At 37.1% G+C, this 11,277-nt stretch overlaps 1 pseudogene; it reads left to right on the top strand.

Annotated features, from left to right (window-relative positions):
- Nucleotides 1-9,882: 9,882 nt before the first annotated feature.
- On the top strand, nt 9,883-10,761 carry LOC139738289 (uncharacterized; annotated as a pseudogene).
- The last annotated feature ends 516 nt before the right edge of the window (nt 10,762-11,277 follow it).

The following is an 11,277-nucleotide window of genomic DNA, read 5'->3' as shown; positions in this document are numbered from 1 at the left end:
CAGGGCTAAGGGCCCTTTTCTCTCGTCATGTGTGGATAATGTATGGATGTACATATAACATATTATATATATATATATATATATATATATATATGTACACACATACACTCAACCAAAAAAGTAAGTTCCCTCTGGCATTTTTGGATATATCTCACAAAGTATTTAACCGAATTTCCTGATTCAAACAGGAATGGATTGGGAATTTGTGACCCGCGACAACGGTTTCAGGCAAAAGTCGCAAGAGCAAATTCCCTCCTGTAGGCAGGGTACAAAAATTTTGACCATCTTTCTTGTCGATTTTGGGTTACCGCAGAAATTTCTTCAGAAATAGAATATTTGATATGTTATCTACGTCTACACTAAATTTCGCAGCATAAGACTATTAGTTTCTCCTATCGAAAATGGAATTTTAAACACCCTATGTTGGATCACACTCGTCAGTTTCGATCTTCTTTCGAACGCCGTGCCAATAATTATGCCCAGTGTTGCTACGGTGCAATGGAAGTGAAAAAAAACAAGTGAAAAGCAACACTAGGCATCACTAACTTCCAACGTGAAAAAGATACGATAGGGAACAAGGTTTGAAAGTATCAGAGTCGCAAATTGCCACACAATCGTGCTACATGCGATCGAAAACCTAATTTGCCAATTGTGCTTTTGGTACAATTGACAGCAGGTTGACTCAAAAGACAGCAGAAGAGAGGAAAGGGGCGGTCATAAAATAATGTCCAATATTCAAATACACTGTACTAAATGCCAAAAATGCACCAAACTGAGTAAAGTCGTGTTTGTTTTTTTGTGTTTGTTTTTTTTTTACCGCACAATGCGCATGCACAATAAAAACCAACACCCCAACAACAACAGGAAGCGTGACCCAATCGCCATCTTTCTGTCTTCGAAGGGGTACCAAATTATCAACTTTACAAAGTAAATCAACCGCAATGAAATCGTGATTTGTAAAGATGTGGATACGAATGCGCCACCCGCTCCTATGACGCGTACACACCGGCATAGCGTGTGGATGCCATTGGGTAAAACGTGCACACGCAAACGTAACCAGCAAGCTTACAATTATAGTATCCGCCATCTTGAAAGACGTACTGGTAAACCAACCGAGCGAAACGTATTGTGTATTCGGTCCCATACGCTGAGTTCCGAGGAAGTTGCCCGGGAAATTTGAATTTCTCAGTGAGCCAATCAGAAGTCGCTGTAGTTGCTAGAGGCGTTAATCTCGATAGGCACCATCGTACGGATGGGTGATTCTGAACTCGCATCGCCACTCGGCATTGTCTTTGAGCAAGAGGTGAATCTTCAAAGCCCGTTCTCTCGCAATAATGTCAGTCTGAGAAATCAAAAAGTGCATCATATTTCGCTTTATATGACCACTAACGGTACCGGAGGATACTGTGTTTTATATCAATGTAAAGCTAGGAAATGGGCAATGTGATTAAATGAAAAGAAACAAAAATTAATTCTCAATATTCCTGACATTTGCCTGAAACCGTTGTCGCCGGTCACATTTTATCACTCATAACATAAATGGTATATCATTGGCACCAGATATCATTATTGGTGTGAAAAAAAAAGAAAAATCTTTCTTTTCATGAGCATACAGTTAATTGATATGACCACCATCCGTTTTAATGACCTGCCGGCATCTCTTCCTCATACTGTTACCTAAAGTTTGTACTTGGCGCTGCTCAATGTTGGTCCATGCTCTCTGCAAGATGCACTGAAATTCTTGCAGTGAAATGTAATCTTTCATATTGAAATTCAATTTGAAAAGGCCTATTGTTTAAAAAAGATGCATAACATCTTGTTTAATAGGGAAGCACATTGTACCTGAAGAATTCCTGAGAATTACATAACAATTGTAAAAAGGTCATTGGCTAACTTGCACAGGAAATGTACCCAATATGCTTCATATTCAATTCAATTCAATTCAGTTCAATTCAATTCAGTTTCATTGTCCGTTTCTGGAAATTTGTTTTTGTTTGCATGCATACCCGGTTACACCGATACATTATACATATACAAAGCACACGTATAACATAGATACATAGACATGATAGACATACAAAAGATCACAGCAATACAATATTACTATCATTGTCAAAATTACGTAACATTAACAAAGTATTAATCTGACATGAGTCAACATTGTATTGGATGTGGTGTGCATATAAAATATACGGGTGCATAATGTGTCAATTGATAATAACTATATAAGATAAATTTAAACAATACAAATGAATGCATGTTTATATGTAAATAAATGATTGTATAAAACATTTTGAAGGTTATATACGTCTGTGTGTGTGTGTGTGTGTGTGTGCATGTGTGTGAAGGTGCAAAAATGTGAATCTATGTATTTTTGACAAAAATATATATCACACCACTGTCATAATCATTCTATATACTCCTGAATTAATATATTCACTTGACTTTAACTATTGGCCTTCGACCAAATAGCCCAAAACTTGCCCTGCGAAATCTTTGTCAAATGACAGAATATACACTGAATTTGAAACATACGAGCAAACAAACCAACCTTGGGGCAATTGATAAACACAGCTTCATCCACCCATACATATACATATATCTGATGTTTGATATAATACAGATTTGATGATTATAACACAAAACTACAAAAACGAAATATTACAATCTAGGCAATGTCCCTCCGTTCAACATTCTAATCGAGCTAGGCACAAAGGAGTCCAGCAACCTACTTGTATACAACCTGAAGTGCAACTTTTTTTCCCCATGCATTTTGACATAAAATGCATTTTTAACACCAATAATGATATCTGGTGGCAATGATGTGCCATTCATGTTGTGAGTAATAAAATTCCCTATCCATTCCCGTTTGGATTATGAAGATCGGTAAAATAATTTTTGAGATATATCCAAAAATGCTACGGGAAACTTACTTTTTTTGATTGAGTATAAGATATACAATATAAAATGTTTCCAGCACACGTCAAAATGCAAACAAAGGGTATACGGAATAGTATGCGTCATGCAATCTAATATGTGGACGATATTAAGGATACTAAAGTAGGTCAAAACAGGACTACTTCAGAGATTCCTTGTTTTTCGTGGATAAGAGGCAATGAAAAAAAAAATGGTTGAAAGAGTTTTGACAGCCAGAAAAAAACAAACAAACAGCAAATCAGGGAAACTTTCCAAGTAATTACCTCATCTGACTTATTTTTCTTGTTGCCCACCCTATGGTTTCACAAAAATAATAAATTATAAATATGAGGTTTCCAGATGCAAAACTGAGATGCCGCATGCTATTGCTTAACACTCAGATTTGGGATATACGTCATTCCAAATTTGGAAGATGTATGTAGCAGAATGTTGAAATCATTGTGATTCGAGGGCATAAAGGCTCGGACAGCTTGATCGTCCAGAAGGGAATCACTCATCAGGAGGAGTCTAGTTTATATACCAACAACTGTTTTGTGTTCATGACCAGTGAAGTAAAAGTTGTTTGAGCTTTTTTTTTCTTTATATATGAAAAGTTTGTTCGCATAAACCGATAAGTCCATTTTTGAAGATTTTGAAGAACGGTCTCTGTCATAAATTACAAAATAATACCTTTTAAATGATATATTGGTAACTACATATTAAGTACATTTTTGAAGTTATGGTCAAAAGAAGCAAAAATTTCTTATTATTCTCTATATTTTTCTTGACCTTTAATCGCAAATATCTCCGTTTGGCAGATATCGACTTGTCGGTTTTTGCGAACAAACTCTTCATATGTATATATATATATATATGGGATATGAAGAGCTTGCTCGCAAAAACCGATAAGTCCATATTTGCCAAATGGAGATATTTGCGATTAAAGGTCAAGGAAAATAAAGAGAATGATAAGAATTTTTTTTAAATCTTTTGACCATAACTTCAAAAAAGGTACCTTTATATGTAGTGACCAATATATCATTTAGAAGGTATTGTTTTGTGCTTTATGACAGAGACCGTACTTCGTTCCGTATTGTTTTGTACATATGGCAATTTCTGCAGACAATAAGAACTGTATATATTATTTATTGAATAAACACAACATTAGATTAGGGTATGTTACCAGTATTATAAAAGTGTGACAACATCAGACGTGTTACCTAAATAGACGAGCAGCAACGCACAAACGATGTATAGTGGCATGCTTTTAAGTTCCATTCCAGCGCAGTTATCTGTAAAAAATAAACAATTTCAAAATATAATTACTTCGAATGTTAGCACTGAAAATATTCCTCTAAATGTGTGCCTGTTACGAGACATATTAGCCTGACAAAGTCATCGAAACGATCAGAGTAGGTTTATTTCTAAAACAGATATAGGGCTAAAAATAAGAAAGGTAGCTCTGAAACCGACAAAAAAAAAATATAACAAGCATACTATAATGATAAACACAACGTGCACGTACAGAGGAAGGGTAGGTAAAGATGAGATGTTAAAGGCAAATAGATACTAATGTTTAGAAGATTGCAAAACTGGGGTCAATTTTGACCGCAATTCCTGTATGCTGTGATTTTCGTTTTTAGCTCACCAGAGCCAAAGGCTCAAGTGAGCTTTTGCGATCACTCGTGGTTTTACGTCCGTCTTCCATGTCTTGTGTCCGTTGTGGTCGTGCGTTAAGTTTTAACGTGATCATTAACGTGATGATCTTCTTCAAACACCATTGACAGATTTTCACCACACTCAGCAAAAAAACAACATCCTGTATGAGGTGTTCAGACGTCAAATTGTTCGGCTGGGCACCGTAATCCCCCCCCCCCCCCGCACCCAAACGAAGGATATTTTTCCTCTCTACACCTATCGACCTATGGACCTATAGAAGTGATAGAGCATATTAAAGCTTTGAGTGGTTTGTTTCAAGTTCTTTCTTTTTCATAGCAGAGTACATGGTGCAAATCACTTATCGCTAAAGTGTTAGAATGTATTTTTGTACAAATGAGTACCATTCTCTATAAGGAGCAACCAAGGGAGCCCACCCGGGGTGTGTGTGTGTGTGGGGGGGGGGGGGGGGGCGGGGACAAAGATGTCAGGTATAGTGCCAAAGGTTAAAATGTCAGAGGTTAAAAATGTCCCAGAGGTATAAATGTCGGAAGTGAAAATGGTACGAGACTGAAATCATTTGTTCATTGATCTAATGGATTAATAAGAATAATCAGTATATTGTACAACATATTTCCTGTTATTTCTTGGACAAAAAGTTGACACAGAATTGGGGGCTAAGATACGGGAATGCAATTGAAGGGAATGCAATCAGTTTACAATAATATAACACAAATAGACAAGTGGGGAGGAGTGCTATAGGATGCTGGGTTTGTAAGCAGTGACGGATGTGGGGGGAGCACTGGTCGTGCGCCTCTATAATTGTTCTTTTTTTAAAATACAAGCAATACAAAGGAAGAAAGGAAAGGGGGACACAGAATACTCTTTATTTATTTATGTATCTATTTATTTGTGTGTGTGTGTTTGCGTTTGTTTGTTTGTTTTTTAAGGAAAGTATGCATGAAATTGCATGGTGATTATTGTCAGTCTACTGTAGTGGCACTAGAAAATTGCGATTAAGCCCTTTTTTGTTTTGTTTTGTTTTGTGGTTGTTTTTTTTTTGCTTGTCAGCTGATTAAGCCGCCCTGAAGAGGCACCAACAGAAATGTACACTGCTTTCCAACACCCCCCCCCCCCCCCCCCCTCAATGGAATTCCTGGATCCGCTGTTTGTAGGAAATAATGTTAACACGTGGTTATAAAAAAAAAAGTGAAAAAAGACAATGTCCATATTCGGGTAACCGCCCATCAACGTTTTGTATACCGGAATAGATATCTACAGAGTCTTTCCAGAGTAGGGACATCCGGTTGTTCCTCGAGCCTGTGGTGTACACTCACAATATTCCTTGACTCTATAGTAATAGTACGACGATGATGCTGCGGTGTCGTCGTTGCCGTCCTTGCCAATCTAAGGTATTTTATCCAACGTAGGCAACTGTTCTGGTCAACTCTTGGTTTCGCATGAATAATGAAAAATAATGAAAAATTCTCTTCAGGAACAACTACAGGAATTGAACAATCATTTGTTAAATAGTTCACTTCCTCCGCTCAGTAAGAGAGGCTTAAAATTTCCTTATTTGAATATTCGTAGTTTAATTTCTAAAATTGATGAATGTAGATTATTTCTGAGAAATAGGCCTACATCACTTGATGTTATGGTTTGAATGAGACATTTTGTGATTCCATGATTGATTATTACGAACTGCATATCGATGATTATGTTTTTTAACGCAGACGCCGTACAAGACATATCGGTGGACAGGTGTGGCTGTGAATAAGTATAAAATGAGAGAAGATTTGAAATCATCAACTTCAGTACGCCTTCGGTTTGAATTGCATTAGCCTAATAAGCATTAATTATGGACTAAATGTGTTAATGCTGCATGCTCAATTTTAGTTTAATTTGATAATCCCTTCATTGTTGTTACTCTGGTGGTTTACTTCCTGTTTTTTGTCCCATTCATCGCACAGCCAGCATGGCTTGGTAAAGATTAAGCGCTCGAATAGACACTGTACTTCAGAGCCTCTTTTCTCAGTTCACACTTTTTCTGAGTTTGTGCTTTCTTTCTAATATTTAGATAGGTTAGGAAAGTCCATTTGATTTGAGTTATACACCATTTTAAAGCTTAAAGTCTGTTCTTTTAGAATATAAAGATTCATATCTGGCGACTTTATGTCTGTTTTGTGGTGCAGTGTCACATATGTGGTTGCCTCTATTGAATAATCATCAACAAGCACATACCTTTGCGCAAAAGTGGATGAGAAAATACACAGTTTTTGATAGAGTTTTGATAGGTGAATAACTGAAATTGTCTAAACAAATTGAAAATGCAGGTAAACTTACCAAGAAAAGTGTTTGCATGATAAAGAGAGCGAAGGTTTTGTTTTTGTGTTTTGTTGTTTTGTTTTGTTTTGTTGCCCCAGCAATCATTAAATTTACTCTATAACAGTCTTGTGTTACCCCAATTTGATTACTGTTCTATCAGATCTGGGATAATCATTCCGGTACATAAGAGCGCTTTCACTGATATTTCGGTATTCTGATGAACACATGTCGTGGCATATCAATACATTTTACAGTATGTATCTATGTTTTCTTCTGCATATATACGTTTTGCTATATGTGATACTTAAATGTACATAACTATAATAATATGTTCCTCGATATTATTCAGGGCCCCAATGAAGACCACGACTTATTGGTGAATGGGCTATTACTCTGAAAAAAGAGAGGAAATGACTGAATGAATAAATAAATGTAAATGCGTGAGTCCACCTTGCAGTCAAATGAGCATGATATTGTAATTGCACACGCAGGGGTTTATCAACGTTTCATGGACACGTGTCGCAGAGCCAATGGTGTGTATTCTTCTCTCCGATGAATGTGATAAACCTGCTGTCTTTTTTCTTCTCCCCAATGATCTAAATTGCCTTGGACTCTTGAGTTACTGTAGTAGTCAAGTGTAAATCCTTCTCATTCGATTTTGAAGAATCGATTAAAGTTTGCTCACTGGTTGCGTTGACAGTAAAGAAATTGTCTTCTCAACCGTATCACATATGCATGAACGTGTAAAATGGCGAATGGAGAGACATTTCTTTAACGTAAGCAAAATAAAGATATCAGTCCGAGATTACAATCCTTCCTGTCCCAATTTAAAAAAAAAAAATGCTTGGCGGAAGGCTTTTGCACCAGCTGTTCAGACTATTTCTTTATTCAGTCAAACATGTACTGTAACAATCATGTTACTGAGAACACATGAATTGAAGGCTTCGTGACTCAAGGAACCAACCAATAACGAAGCATTTACTTCTCTCTGCACTCATTGGTCGGTAAAATTGTCATGATGCACGGTGTGTCTGTAGTCTTTGTTTTTGTTTTGTTTTGGTTTCAAATACTCTAGCGCCGTTGTTAGAACTGGCAGTCCCTAGAGCTTTGAAAAACCGGATACACCCGCGAACAAACGACATCTGCGATATAGATTATTAATTGACCCGAGAAACCCCAGCACGAGCCCGACTCCTATTGAATAATTCAGATATGAAGGGTTTGTTTTCACAAACCGATAAGTCCATTTTTGAAGATTTTGAAGTACGATCTCTGTCATAAAGTACAAAATAATTAATTTTAAATGATATATTGGTCACTATATAAAAAGGTATATTTTTAAAGTTATGATCAAAATAAGCAAAACATTTCTTATTATTCTCTTTATTTTTCTTGACCTTTAATCGCAAATATCTCCATTTGGAAAATATGGACTTATCGGTTTTTGCAAACAAACTCTTCATGTATACAGTTCGGGCCATAAGATCTGCACCTTTAATAGCCGTCGGTGTAAAACGTGTTTGCACGGGTTTCTTTGGCTCTCATGATTGGTTGGTTTTCTGCTACCAAACGCTGGGTGCAAAATTCGTTCACTTCAGATATTTGAACGGATCTCTTATGAATCTTAGGTTTGAAAAAGAGGTTTCTTCTTATTTGCGACATGAATGCCTATCTTTGATTCTTGGTTTATAAAAGAAATTGTATTTGCAATGTAAAATAAATACACAAAAAAATAAAAGAAAAATCAAAAACACAGAGTAATTGTATGATTCTCAGTGAGAATAGACAGCCACCAATCAAATACATGATATTTAACTTGATCATCGCTTCCTTTGCTGACAGGGTCAGTTTTGGTGTCTATTAAAAAAAAAAAAAAAAAAAAAAAATCTTGAATTTGACTGAAACCTATACCAAGTTCGTCAAGGTAAGGGGATAGGTAGGAAATAGGTATAGGAGAAGGTAGGAGTCTATTCACCATTATTGCATCTTTTGGGCATAAACAAAAGTCATGTGTTTAATTCCAAGCCCAATGCATTTCACCAAATATCTGATCTTTCAGTACGGCATGGAAGATTGCGTGGTGCTGTTTTAATTCATTGTATTGTGACAGTTACGTTTCACACGAAGGTTACGAATTTAGTTTTTTTTTTTTAATTCTCTTTCCTTAAAAAAAAAATAGAGCGCATCATTGCAGCTTCATTAAAATAACATTACTTTTAATACTGATGAGGCCTTGCATGCGGATGTAATCTGCATGTCCTTTCCTAGTTTTCTTTGAGATGCAAATGCACGCATATCGTCATAATACTTTGACAGAAGGAAAGAAGTGACGCTTATCCAGTCAGACAGTCACAATGCAACAAGCCAACTGGAGGTGTGGTGCGGTCAGCCAATGAAAGAGCTCTACTGCTCAGTGACCTTGTCCGGACTCAGTGACAATGACAAGGTCATTGTCATTGTCTGCCAGTTTTGTTTTGTTTTGTTTGTTTTTTGGTGAGGGGGCTTTTTTTCTGTGCAAAACACCATCTCAAGAGTTTTATATTATATCACGGTGTACCAACAGTGTTGTATCATTTCATTGTATAAGTTAACAAAAAAATTGTTAAAAAAACTAAATGTAAATGTTATGTAGAAAGCATGGAAGAGAATGAGCACTCTTCAAGTTTGTACCAGTATCTGCTACTGTGACACTGTGGTACTCATTTGGTACGCATTGGATGAGAACATAATATACAGCAATGACACTTGCCAACTTTACCAATAGGACTCTAGATGGCGCCCTTTTACTGATCACTCGTGTTTTATTTGCTTCGTGAAAAGACTCAGCAAATTCATCAAAATGAATGCCAAGAACAGACAGTTTGAGAAAGAGAAGGACACACCGAAGATCCGGAAGTACTTTTCAAATGTGAGTTCGGAGAAAACATCCCCAGACATGGAAACAAGTGAGCATTCGAGAACGATTTATTGAGGCAAGCTGACAGCATGGAGAAGGATAACGAAAGCAGCGAGGGGCTGACGGAACGGCAACCGGGTGGCTCAGGCGGACGTACCCCAGTGATCGGGGTAGTAGATGAGACTGACCGTGGTGAGCACGCAGGTAAGAAGAGGAAAGTAAATGGTGAAGCTTGCAAAAGCAAGTACACCGGTTCCAGATGACTTACTGGTGAAACTCATAGACAGAATCGAGCAAATGAATTCAAACATTATGATATGTCTACAAGAATAAACAGAGCCTTGACCAAAATCGATAGCAAAAAAAAAAAAGAAAGAAAAGAGATAGACAATGTGAAAGGGAAGCAGGAGGGGATAATGTTTGAAGTGGATTCTCTGAAAGAGAAGCTCAGTGCTCAAGAAAAATAAAATGAGAAGCTTCACGAGCGATTGACTTGGCAGGAGGTGAAATGAGAAATACTCTTGTGTTCCAGGGTTTCCCAGAAGGAGAGGAAAACAACTGTGAGATATTCATCAAATAGTTTGCCAGCTCTCACCTGCAGATGGAGAATGACATAGTCACAGAAAGAGCACACCGCATTGGAAATGCCTGATCAAAACTCAACCCACCCAAGCCGAGACCGATCATTGTTGCTTTCAATCGGTACCAAACCAAGAGTATGATCCTGACCAACACCCGCCGATTCCTGAAGGGTAAGCCGTTTGAGCATGATGGAGGTCACAAGATCTACACAGACAAGATGCTGCCACGGGAAATCCGAGAACAGAGGAAAAAAACTGATCCACGTCAAGAGAAAGCTGAAAGAGGAGAATGCAAATAGAATGGAGTACATGTACTTTAAGTACCCGGCTGGACTCTTTTACAAGGATGGGAAGAATGGAAAGGAGAGAGAGCACAAGGTGAAATGAACACAGACACTATTTGGAGAAAACAAGCAAAGAAGAAATGTATGATTAAGTCTAGATAGGTGTATAAGGAAAAAAAATAAGAACATTCTAGAAAAAGTAAGTAAAACGAAGCAGGACGCCAATGGGTTCCCTTGAGATCGCGAAGCTAGAGTCAACCTTTGTTATGATTTTTGTTTTGTTTTGTTTTGTTGTTTTGACCTGTGTTTGTTTGTTGGACCTGAAAATATGATGGTGGCATACTGGAAGAACAATTTCTTTCATAAGGGACTTAAAATTGATGACACATAGTGTTAATGGACTGGAGGATTTTAAAGCACGAAAGCGTTATTTCAATTTAATGCTAAAACAAAAGAAAGACATTATTATTTTACAAGAAACACACTCTACGGAAAAAGATGAATCGATTTGGAGAAACTAAGTAAGATCAGAAATTATTTATAGCCATGGGAATTCTATGAGTAGAGGAGTGTGCACGATAGTTAGATAGAAAGACACCTGATATTAAGCTGCTGGATT

This window comes from Diadema antillarum, unplaced genomic scaffold (genome assembly GCF_040938485.1).
Source record: "Diadema antillarum isolate AM-2024a unplaced genomic scaffold, OU_Dant_1.0 seq00000732_RagTag, whole genome shotgun sequence".
Taxonomy (NCBI): domain Eukaryota; kingdom Metazoa; phylum Echinodermata; class Echinoidea; order Diadematoida; family Diadematidae; genus Diadema; species Diadema antillarum.
Note: the sequence above shows the minus strand (reverse complement) of the source record. Positions and strands in the feature narration are given on the sequence as shown.